This window comes from Lytechinus pictus, chromosome 8 (assembly GCF_037042905.1).
Source record: "Lytechinus pictus isolate F3 Inbred chromosome 8, Lp3.0, whole genome shotgun sequence".
NCBI lineage: Eukaryota > Metazoa > Echinodermata > Echinoidea > Temnopleuroida > Toxopneustidae > Lytechinus > Lytechinus pictus.
The window spans coordinates 12136487-12147765 of NC_087252.1; the positions used below are offsets into that span (position 1 = coordinate 12136487).

Here is an 11279-nt window from a genome sequence, read left to right on the forward strand (position 1 = left end):
TAATTCATGAATAATCTGCTATATAATAATATGTCATTACTGCCAATGGCCTCTTAAGCTCGCATAAGTTATTCACGGACCGCACAGTGGATAACATAGGTTGAACTTTCTGACAGAAAATACATTTCCCATAATTTAACTTATTTGGTGTGAAGATCAGAGTGCTTACAACATCATATCGATCAGCGCTTTTGACTGAGATCTTAAGAGATGAGCTAATCGTGACATTTCTTGATCCGATGTACCAATGTAGTAGCGGAGCCGGGTATCCGTTACGAGCTTTACAGGTTACGTTAGTCTCTCTGCCTTCTAGCATATCACCTGGGACAGTCATTACGACTTCGTCTTGTAGTCCTTCATAGAAACATAAGGCCATTGGTCAAAGTTAAATTCCAGCTAATTAATTTTTTTTTCATAGTCCGGACAATATATTAGGGAATTGAACCAACGAACTTAATAAAATCATCAAGAACAACAACAATAGTTAATTCGTTTCATAAAAAAGTAAAGGACTAATCTTGCAATTTTTTTACAGGTTTGGCAAATGTACACTATACGAATTTTCATCAATCACACTATATAATCAGTTCTACATTATCTTTATATGTTTACTTGTTTCTAAAATCATTATGGGATAACACATCACCCTATACCATAAGTCAAACTGCCAGGATTTTAACAAAGATTCTGCCTTCCATATTCCAGTGTTAGTGGCATCTGGCCTTATGGATATGGTACTTGGTTGTGGTAACTACCTTGCATTTTCTTTTCGGAAAATTATACTGGATGAATTTCCATTGAATGATCTTACTCTTTTACTAGTTTTACCGTTACCAATATTCTAACTTGTTTTTGAAATCATTATGGGATAACTCACCGTAAACAATTAGTCTGACTGCTACTATTTTAACAAAGAAGGCGCCTTCCATATACGAGGAACATGCGATGTGCATTCCATGGTTAATGGCATCTGGCCGTATGGTTATGGTACTTTCAGTGTCAAACAAAGTGTCGTCTACAACACTCCTATTGCTTGAGACATTTGCATGGATCCGAGTCCTGTCAGACTCACCAACTAACCAGAATGATAGTTCAGTAGCTGGGAATGATCCAATACTTTTACACGTGATTGAAGTCGGTGAATCTTCTTGAACAAATAGGACTGTTGATTGTGACTGGTTACCTCCGGTCGGAAAGAGAAGCACACTAGCCGGCAGAACTGTAAATATGGCAAGATAGAAAAGAAGAGTAAGATAAAGAGGCGGATACAAGGGAGAAAGTATTATGTGTTTTGCAGACAGGCCCTTTTGTGGAAAGTAGTTTAGTAACCTCATGATACTCTGGGTAAGTAAACAGCAGGTGACGTAAATATATTATCAATGAAAAAGGGAAATGTATTTAATAAAATGGAACTGCTAAATGATGCTTAGAAATAACTGGTTCACCACATGAAGATATGCATGATGTAAATAGAAATGGAACTTATATCAATATAAGGCGTCAGCATACTGTATTTCTGTAATCTTTAAGCTATTTTGGATTAACAAAGTATTACAAAAGTACGCAAGAACTTAAATCTAGGAAGAACAAAACATATTCATGTATAGGTAATACATACCATGAACATTCACAAAAACTGAGAATCTGATATTATTTTGTAGTTCTGGGTGTGATGCGGTGCAGCTAAGAATCTTCCCGTGATCGTCTCTGGTGGATGTGATTGCCAAAGTTTTCTGGGAGATGTAAGATCCATAGTGGATGACATCAGATTGATCCTGATGATCAACAGTTACGTCCTCTAGTATTTGCCAGTGTAATTCTGCAGGAGGCCTTGCTCTATTTGCTCCACATGTGATGCTATACGAATCCCCAGCAATTACACTTATATTGGCGTTGTTCAAGTATTGTCGGCCTGATTGGGTATCAGACATAAATATCTGTGATGGTGGAACTGAAGACAAAAAGAAGGTATATTTTGCATAAAAACCCATTTCCAACCATTCTTCTCACTTTGCTATTCGATGATTATAACTGATTGTTTTTTTTTTGCAATCTTTATGACGTTCTTTTGTGCATATTACACTATCGTACAAAGTATAAATAACTTATTTGTTAGACAACGAAGATCTAACAGTTCAACGCATAGATCCCAATAGGTATCTTCAGTAGATTGTGAAGTACTACTCGATGTACGAAACTGCACTGCTATTGTACAAGGCACTGGCTTAAATCAACGCGGTGACCTTATTGTTCAGGGAGATGATCTATTGTTCAACCCCCACACTGGAATTGCATGACGTCATGGATTTATGCAAGTGGTACAAGGCATGGGAAGAAGTAAAGGTAGAAGGGTACCACTGGCGGATCCAGGGGGGGGGGGGGCAGAGCCTGACCGTGCCCCCCCCCCCCTGAGAGGCAAAATCAAAACTTGTAATGCAAAAATGTCGTTAAAAATGTGTACCCCTATGAAAGTAAAAACATTTTTTTGACTTGCTTGTCAAAAAACTTTGTGGACGAAATGTCATTATTTTAGGTTGAAAACCTTTTTTTTTTTTTTTCTTTTTTTTTATTCGTCAAATTTTTCGTCGGGAGAATGTGCCCCCCCCCCCCTTTGGAAAATCCTGGATCCGCCCTAACGGGTACCCTCTTGACTGGCCTTCATCTCAACATGTGCACCATTCAAGAATGTCAGTGGCATTGTGAAAACACTGGAATATTTGATTTCTTTCATTTTCATATTTTGTTTACCATACATAATATTTATTTCCCGGAGACAGGAATAATTTGATTAGACAGAGTGAAGTTCATTTCTATTTCAAAACAGTTGTGACTTGTTACTTCACAAAGGTATGGCTAATCTGAGAACGTCTTTAGCCAGCAGAGAGAAAACAGGACCATTGTATGAAATGACAGTGGTAAGATGGGGAAGGTGAATTGACTGTTGCAATACAGTGTCCGCATAGAAATACATTAAAATCGCCCACGCTGATGAAATTTCTCGTCAGAAGGATCTTGAAAGTATGCGGGACTTTGATTTTGATATTGTCTTAATTAGTAAAGAAAAAAGGAACATTCGGAGATGTTGGTAGAAATCACATTTTTATTTCATCTTATGACTTTTGGTTGATGAGCAGTGTCATAGATTTTTTTCCTATGTTTCAGACTGGTAGGTGATTTACCAATAAACGAAAATAAACGGAACGATCTTGCGTTTTCCATCACACGATTACAAACTTATTGAGTGTCTAACCTTTGACAATAAATGAAATTTTATTGTAGGATCTTGCATTGACGTTGACCTTTATGTTCTTTCTTTTTCTGTTTACACAATCTAAGTCAGATTGAATTGAATGTCGCCAATATGCCTTTTCCTCTTTTTTCTTACCTGGATTTAGTACTTCCAGTATTTCATTCGCTGAATGTTTGCCATCTGGGTAAAATACATTGCATGTAAATATCCCATTGTCACTAGAGGTTAAATTGATTATTGTAAGCGATGTGCTGCGGTCATCTCCCATTAACTTGTATTTTGTAAGATTGAGAATATTAGATGTACAGCTACTCGCAGAAGTGCACGATTCATAAGCAACCCGTATGCCCTCGTGTGTCCAATGTACTGTACGATCATTTAGAGGAGGCGAATAGGTACACCTCATCGTAAATTCTTCTCCTTTGACGGGTAGGGTCTGTCTTGGTTGGAAAGAAATCGTGGCTGAAGACATGGTAGAAGTGGAGCCTGCAAATAGATTATGTAGCAATATTGTCAATTATTGGTAATGATAGACGTATTGCTAATTCATAGTACCTTACAAGACGGGCATCTATTTTAGACTACCTAAACAATTAACAATGGAACAAATACAAAAGCGGTTTACAATAGGGCCATGATAATTAAAAAAATGTATTAACTATTGTGTACATTGTACGTTTTGCGGATTCCGCCCTTTGTGAACCTAATTTAATGTATTTATTTCAGTTGATGCGTCAACTTAAGATGTATAGGCCGATAAAGCACATTCTGATCCAAATTTTAAGAACGCTCTCAAGATTGAAAGAAAGCATTTTTGATATGGAAAACAACAATTTAAAGATGATCTGAATGTAGCATGTTCTAACCTCACTTCAAATTATCTTACAATGTAACGGATAAGTCTACGTATAACATTGTTATTGTATCCATATTATTATTAGTAGTAGTAGTAGTAGTATCAACCTACCTTTACCGATGAAAATTAGAGCAAACCAGCACCAAATATGATACGCCATTTGAAATCGCAGTGATTTTGATCAATCAAAAATCCTAGTAACATGGAGACTTTCAATATCAGAACGTAAGAGAGTTGCAGTAGGTGAGACAAATTTTGTTTCTAGAATACATCCTCAATGTGCCCCAAACACATTGAAGGAAATGATGACAATGAGATTTGTTCGATTACTCTCGATCGTTCATGCCGTTACCACATTTCAAAGTACGGCTTAATGTCTTGAGTTGTCAACGGTCGAAACTGAAAATAAGATGTTATGTCTATAAATTATATCAAGTGTATTTCTGTATTTCAATGATCTGGCGACAGAGTGTGCTCTTTCTCCTATTCGATTAGAGGTTGATGTTTGCTTCACCTACTAATAGCAAACAGTGGATCGGGATGGCGTCCAGAGAAATGTCACGGCACATAATCTTCGTGATGGGCACCAAGACGAAATCAATCCGAGATAAATCAATGAATCTGTTGGTCAGCGCATTTATTGCGTTTAAGATTCATATTTCCCACTTTTCGCTGTCCAACGCGGATGGACTTTACGACGGTATATTGATTTTGGAAGATACTTTTGGGCCCGTCGTAAAACACTGTCCTGCAATGCAAGTTGTGTGACATGAGATTTTTGTTACGTTTCGCATCCACAACGGGAACAGTCAGTGAAGTGGGATGGCGTCCAGAGAACCGTCACGACACATACCCTTCAGCATGGGCACCAAGACGGATAAATCAGAGGTCACTCACTAAAACTTGTTCCTAAAGCATTATGTTTAAAATTCGTATTGATAGTGAAAACACTGTTAACTCTAAATATGCCACTGTCTCCAATCGGCAGGAAAAAATACATTTTTTCTTTTAGATTTGCAAGCGATCTGAAACGTGAAGAGTTCAGGCACTCCTAGTCAGAACCCCCCTCCGCCATATACACACAACTTCGAAATTACTTATTAAATCACCTGTCTTTTATTAAACTTAATAAGACCTTATGCACTGGCGTCATCTTAGAACATGTAGAAGCTCATGCCTTTACCTTTTAATACATGCGTTTTTAATCTGCAATTGGCGCATCTCTGATTATTCCAGTCAAGGATTAATCATAATTGCTAGGTTACTCTTTTTATTACATTAGGTCCTATAAAAAAAAATTGGGTCTACTCCCAATCACCCAAAACTCGCAAATCCTACGCCAATCAATTTTTCATTAACTTTTTGTTAACTGTTACAAGATATTCTTTTAAGTTGTTAACAAGAATGTTCACATTATTCTATTTTTTTGGTAAATTATGAAAACGGTACTTTCAAACGTTATCTTATTTCCATGAACCCGTTCTTACGCAATCGTTTTATAGCATTTGAGTCATACCTATTAAACCAGCTCATCCACGGCATTAGACAGACCAAAAAATTATGAAACAGGATTTTATTGTAATATACTTTTTAGTTTTTATTTTTTGCTAAATCAATCAAACAATATGAGAAAAAATAGCGTGATACCACATCACATAGACATATACATAGACCACTGTTACAATAAAAATGCAACAACTGCAATATAATGATCATTTAATTTTATACATTGTCGTATATATAGTTTAACTCGTCTGCATAGTGCATAGAGGGGGATATGGAACTAATAATCCTCATAAACAATTTGTGACTGGAGTACTCGCTGTACTCGGTAAACAATATAAAGTCACATGTTTGGTTGGAACAATATTCAAGATTATTACGGCATGATCAGCTTATGTGCGAATATAAAGTAATTACTTTAAAAGCATTCCTAAGAAATTTCATGCGTCCCCCCCCCCCCTCCCTGAAAAAAACATACGGGTACGGCCATGACAAACCTTGCTTCAATCATTATCGATTGGAACTGTGGAAATTCATTTGAATTTCGTTGTCTATATGTTTTTTTTCATTAACCAGTTTTTCGAGTAGGTGAATAATCTGCCGATTTGGGGTTTTCATTACTGTCATCGTCCTGATCTAAGCTTAAATAAAATATGCAGAACCCTTGTGTTATTTACGGACCGCACAGTGGATGAAGCAGGTAGAACTGCCTGACAGAGGAGACGTTTGCCGTGGTCAAACCTATTTGGTATGATGGTCAGAGTGCTTTTGGCATCATATCGATCAGTGCCGTTGATTGATGTCCTCAGGGTTGAATTTTCTGTGACGTTCCTTGATCCGATATACCAGTGGATGAGAGGAGCAGGGTATCCATCAAGAGCTGTACATGTCATGTTGGTCTCTGTGCCTTCGAGCATATCCATGATATCACCAGGGACAATCATTACGACATTGTCTGGTTGACCTTCATACAAACATTAAAAAAAAGCTATTGGTCATAGTCAAACTTCAGCTGTAGAAGCCTTTTTTTTTACCTAGCCCCGGCAGTATAGTCGGAATCGAACAAAATAATTTTAAATCATTACTAACAACAAAACTGATTTCATTTATAAAAAAAAGGCACAGTTGTAGCTATCTTGTAATTCTTTTCAGGTTTGGTAAGTTATTCTAGATGAATTTTCATTGATGATCTGTTGTCCGTTATACCATTAACAATATTGACTCTCGGTTCTAAAATCATCGAGGGAAACAACTCACCGTAAACAATTAGTCTAACTGTCAGTATTTTAACAAAGAAGGCGTCGTCCATATACGAGGAACATGTAATGTGCATTCCATGGTTAATTGCATCTGGTCTTATGGTTATGGTACTTTCAGTGTCAAACAAAGTGTCGTCTAAAACACTCCCATAACTTGATACATTTGCGTTGATCGGAGTCCTGTCAGAAGCACCAACTAACCAAAATGATAGCTCAGTTGCTGGAAATGACCCGATGCTTTTACAAGTGATTGACGTCGGTGAATCTTCTTGAACGTTTATAACTGTTGATTGAGACTGGTTACCTCTATTTAGAAAGAGCAGCACACTGGAAGGAAGAACTGTAGGTATGGCAAACAAGAGAAGAATCGTAAGAGAAAGTAGTAGAACAAAGAAGGAAGCATTGTATGATATGCGGACAGGCCCTTTGTGAAAAGCAGTTTTGTTACTTAATGATACCGCGTGTAAATAAACAAGAGATGATGTCAATATAAAAAAGTAAGACAGAAAGAAAAATTGTGTTCACTGCGGAATGATGCTTAGAAACTGGTTCGTCATTATGTAGATATGCATATAAATAGATTGAAAAGGAGCTTTAATCGACGTAAAGTGTTAGCATATTTTGTTCAATGTTTAAGCTATTGTGGATGAATTGAGTGTTAAAAAATTTTGCAAGGACTGAAAATCTAGGATTGATATCAATACGTGTACACGTAATGATTCCCTGAATGAGACATACCATGAACATTCAGAAGAACCGAGGATCTAAGACTCCCTTGTATTTCCGGGTGTGATGCGATGCAGCCGAGACTCTTTTCGTGGTCAACTCTGGTGGGTATGATTGTCAAAGTTTTCCGGGAGATGTAAGATCCGTCTTGAATGACATCAGATTGATCCTGATGAACAACGGTCACGTCCTCTGGTATTAGCCATTGCAGTACTGCGGGAGGCCTTGCCCTATTTGCTCCACATGTGATGCTAAACGACTCTCCAGCAGTTATACTTATATTGGCGTTGTTCAAGTATTGCCGGCCCCAGTGGGCGTCAGACATGAAAACCCGTGAGGGTGGAACTGGAGAAAAACACAGTACATTAGAAATAAACACCCTCATCCCAAATAGTTCCTTACCATTTCATTTTTTTGAATTATTAATCACTGAATGATTTTCTTGTTGGCGAGTATGAACTCATGCAAAATTGTCAATGGGATAAATAAACAAATAAATAATAAAAAGCAATAAAACAGTTTAATATTATTTACATTATGTATCACCTTAATGACAAACAATTATTTGTATTCATATTTATTAACTTCTTACAACTAACACGTCGGAAAGAGCCCGTTATATGAAATGATACAGAAAGCAGGGGGGACGGGGGTTATCTACAGCTAAAAATATATACAATTAAATCACCTTTCACATGTTTGGTGAACAAAAAGCATCGTCGATAAAATCTTTGCAGTTTATTCATGGGCCTTTTCACACGTTAATCTTGAATTCGTCTTTAGAATCAACGGAACTTTCACACGGAAGATTCGTACCGTAATTTGGATGAAATTTTACTGGAATTTCCCTCCGGAGTAGAATTTGACTTCGTGATTGTGATTAGCGTTCGTGATTCTTGTATGGTTTCACACGTGCTAAAAATCGTCATTACCCTTTTTTTCACTGGAATCCTTATTCAAATTACTATTTTTTACTGTTTTAAACTGCGAATAGTCACGAGCTCTAGGTAAAATGGGTAAGGGCTTTCATTACAATGTCTTTTCAGTGGGTAAGAATGATGGGACAATATTGGATGAGTAGGCCTACGCATTCGTAGATATTTGATTTTATGTCATCGTGCTCATTATGGTTAATACAAATACTTCGTAGGGAGGTTTTTTATCTTTCTGTAAGAACATGGTCATGATTTAGAAATTGCTAAGATTAAAATGATGTAATGCGTCGCAAAATAGCGTGCGTGCTTAAAAAAACGAAAATCTTAGCTAGGTGGAATGACATGCTGTCCAACCCCCTCCCCCTTTTTTCTTACCTGGATTTAGTACTTCCAGTATTTCAGTCGCTGAACGTTCTCCATGTAGGTAAAACACATTGCATGTGTATCTCCCATTGTCACCAGCGTTCAAATTAATTATTGTAAGGGATGTGCTGCTGTCATCTCCCAATAACCTGTACTTAGTAGGATTAGAAATATTAGGTGTACATTCACTTGCAGTTGTGCACCACTCAGACGCAATTGGTGTTTCTTCGTGTTTCCACTTGACAGTGCGAAGATTCGAAGGAGGCCAATAGATGCACTCCATCGTAAAATCTTCTCCTTTGACTGGTAGGGTCTGCGTTGGTTGAAAATAAATCGTGGCTGTAGACACGGTAAAGGGAGAGCCTGCAAATTGATTGGGTGGGAATATTGTCAATTATTGGTAATGATAGACGTATTGCTAATACATAGTACTTTACAAAACGGGCATCTATTTTAGACTATCCAGAGCTGCAAAATGACATCTTTAAAGATTCGCCTTGATATTTTACTCAAACGTGACAAAAGGGTTCAAAATTGCATTTGTTCGTGTTTTGCTGCAGGTTGCACTATTTTGCGAAGGGTAACACCCTTCGTGCACCTTAAATGCGTAACAGTCCAGGAAGCGCATTCTGACAGACTTGAACAACGGAATTGATTGAAAGAAAATATTTTCTGATCCTGCTGATTGCAGGCATGAATGGGAAACATTTTTTATTTGTCTGCAGTCTGCTTTGACCTTAAACATTAAAGTAATCATAAAGTAACGGAAGAAGTCCTATTTTCTATATTCTTTGTTTGATTAATACCCTCCCTTTACAAAGAGAAAATGAAAAAAAAGCTACTATAAGCCAATAGGTATAGATTCAAATTTATTCAAATTTAATATATCAAATTCGACATACCTTGGCCAAAAACAAGAAGAGCAAACAAGCACCAAATATGGTACTCCATTTGAGATCAGAGTGATAGTATCCAATCCAATAATCCTGGTAACAAAGAAACATTCAATATCAAAATGTAAGATAGTTGCAGTAGGTGAGACAAATTGTTTTTTAAGACATTTCCATGTGTCTCAAATACATTGATGTAATAATGATGACGGTGAGATTTATTCGTTTACTTTCGCTAGCCTATGCCGATAAGCACATCTCATGTACGACTTAATGTCTTAGGGTGTCAGCGGTCGAAAATGAAAGTACGATATTTCATTTATCAAATATATAGCTGCATTTGTTCGGACGATAGAGTGTGCTCTTTCCCATAGCCGGTTTGATGTCGAGGTTGCTTAACCGAGCATACAATGGATTGGAAGGTATCCAGAGAACTGTCATGACACATACGCTTCGGGATGACCTTAGGCAAGGACATCATCGCACCGCCATCTTAGAGGGCTTTGCCTTACATGCCTTGTTGATCTTTAGCTGACGCAAACCGTAAAACCAACCATAGTTTGAATGTTTGACACATGCATTCTTATGAGATTAATTTGATAGACTTTAAAAAAGGATTTCATTCATTTTAATTCGATTTTTCTTTCGAAACCTTTTTTTTTTAATTCCTTTTTTGCAGTTTGTGAACCCCTTAAAATCGGACCAGGGGAGATCACATCTATCTGTATATTAGATAAGCGCAACTGCATTCCAGTCAAGTCTGTCTAATCTAAAATATATGTTTTTTTTTTGTTCATTCCTACCGAATTCATAAGTTTCTACAACCTCCTGATTGCAATGGCTTCCAGTACCAGCAGAGAAAAGAGAAAAGAACTCGGGAACATCACGGTGAGATTTGGATATACGATATAGATTATAAACCAATCAGAAGTTACTGCAGACAACATGGATTTTTTTTTCAGTCTATGCGCTACAGGAAATCAGGAGAAAACATGTAGGGTAAAGAATATCCAGGATGCAACCTCCGACTGCAGGAACAATTTGGGTGAGAAGCAGCACAAGAGAGCAGAAGCAGAAGCGCAGTCTTAAAAAACTACGATCGCGTCCGTAAGTAAGCATTTCCTGGCAGTCAACGATAACTTTTAGGTTGCTTCCGAAGAAAAGTTAAAGAGAGCACGGAACAAAGAGAACAGAACTATCAAAATGATCAACGATGAAGAGGAGCTGGAAATCTCTACTACAAGAGGTAATAGGAAAAAATGTGTCGACGTATGGAAGGTTGAAACAGCGAAGCGAGAGAGAATCATCGAAAACCGAGAAGAAATTCTTCTTTCAGATGTGATGGCAATTAGCGAAATCATTTCTAAAATGATTTAAAGGATCTTAATAGCCGAACTATGCATGAAATAGATACATTGAATAATATTCAATCGACATTTATATAAATAACCAAACGGGATAAAACATTGGTGAATCAAACTCCTCAGGTACTAACAT

General features: G+C 37.2%; 1 long non-coding RNA gene across 1 annotated transcript; it reads right to left on the reverse strand.

Moving 5' to 3' along the window:
- Nucleotides 1-877: 877 nt before the first annotated feature.
- On the reverse strand, nt 878-3617 carry LOC135154958 (uncharacterized). The gene is made up of 3 exons (XR_010294340.1): nt 3386-3617; nt 1619-1951; nt 878-1219 (listed from the first exon to the last, which is right to left on the reverse strand). It is a non-coding gene; the product is annotated as an uncharacterized LOC135154958 (long non-coding RNA).
- Between the last annotated feature and the right edge of the window lie 7662 nt (nt 3618-11279).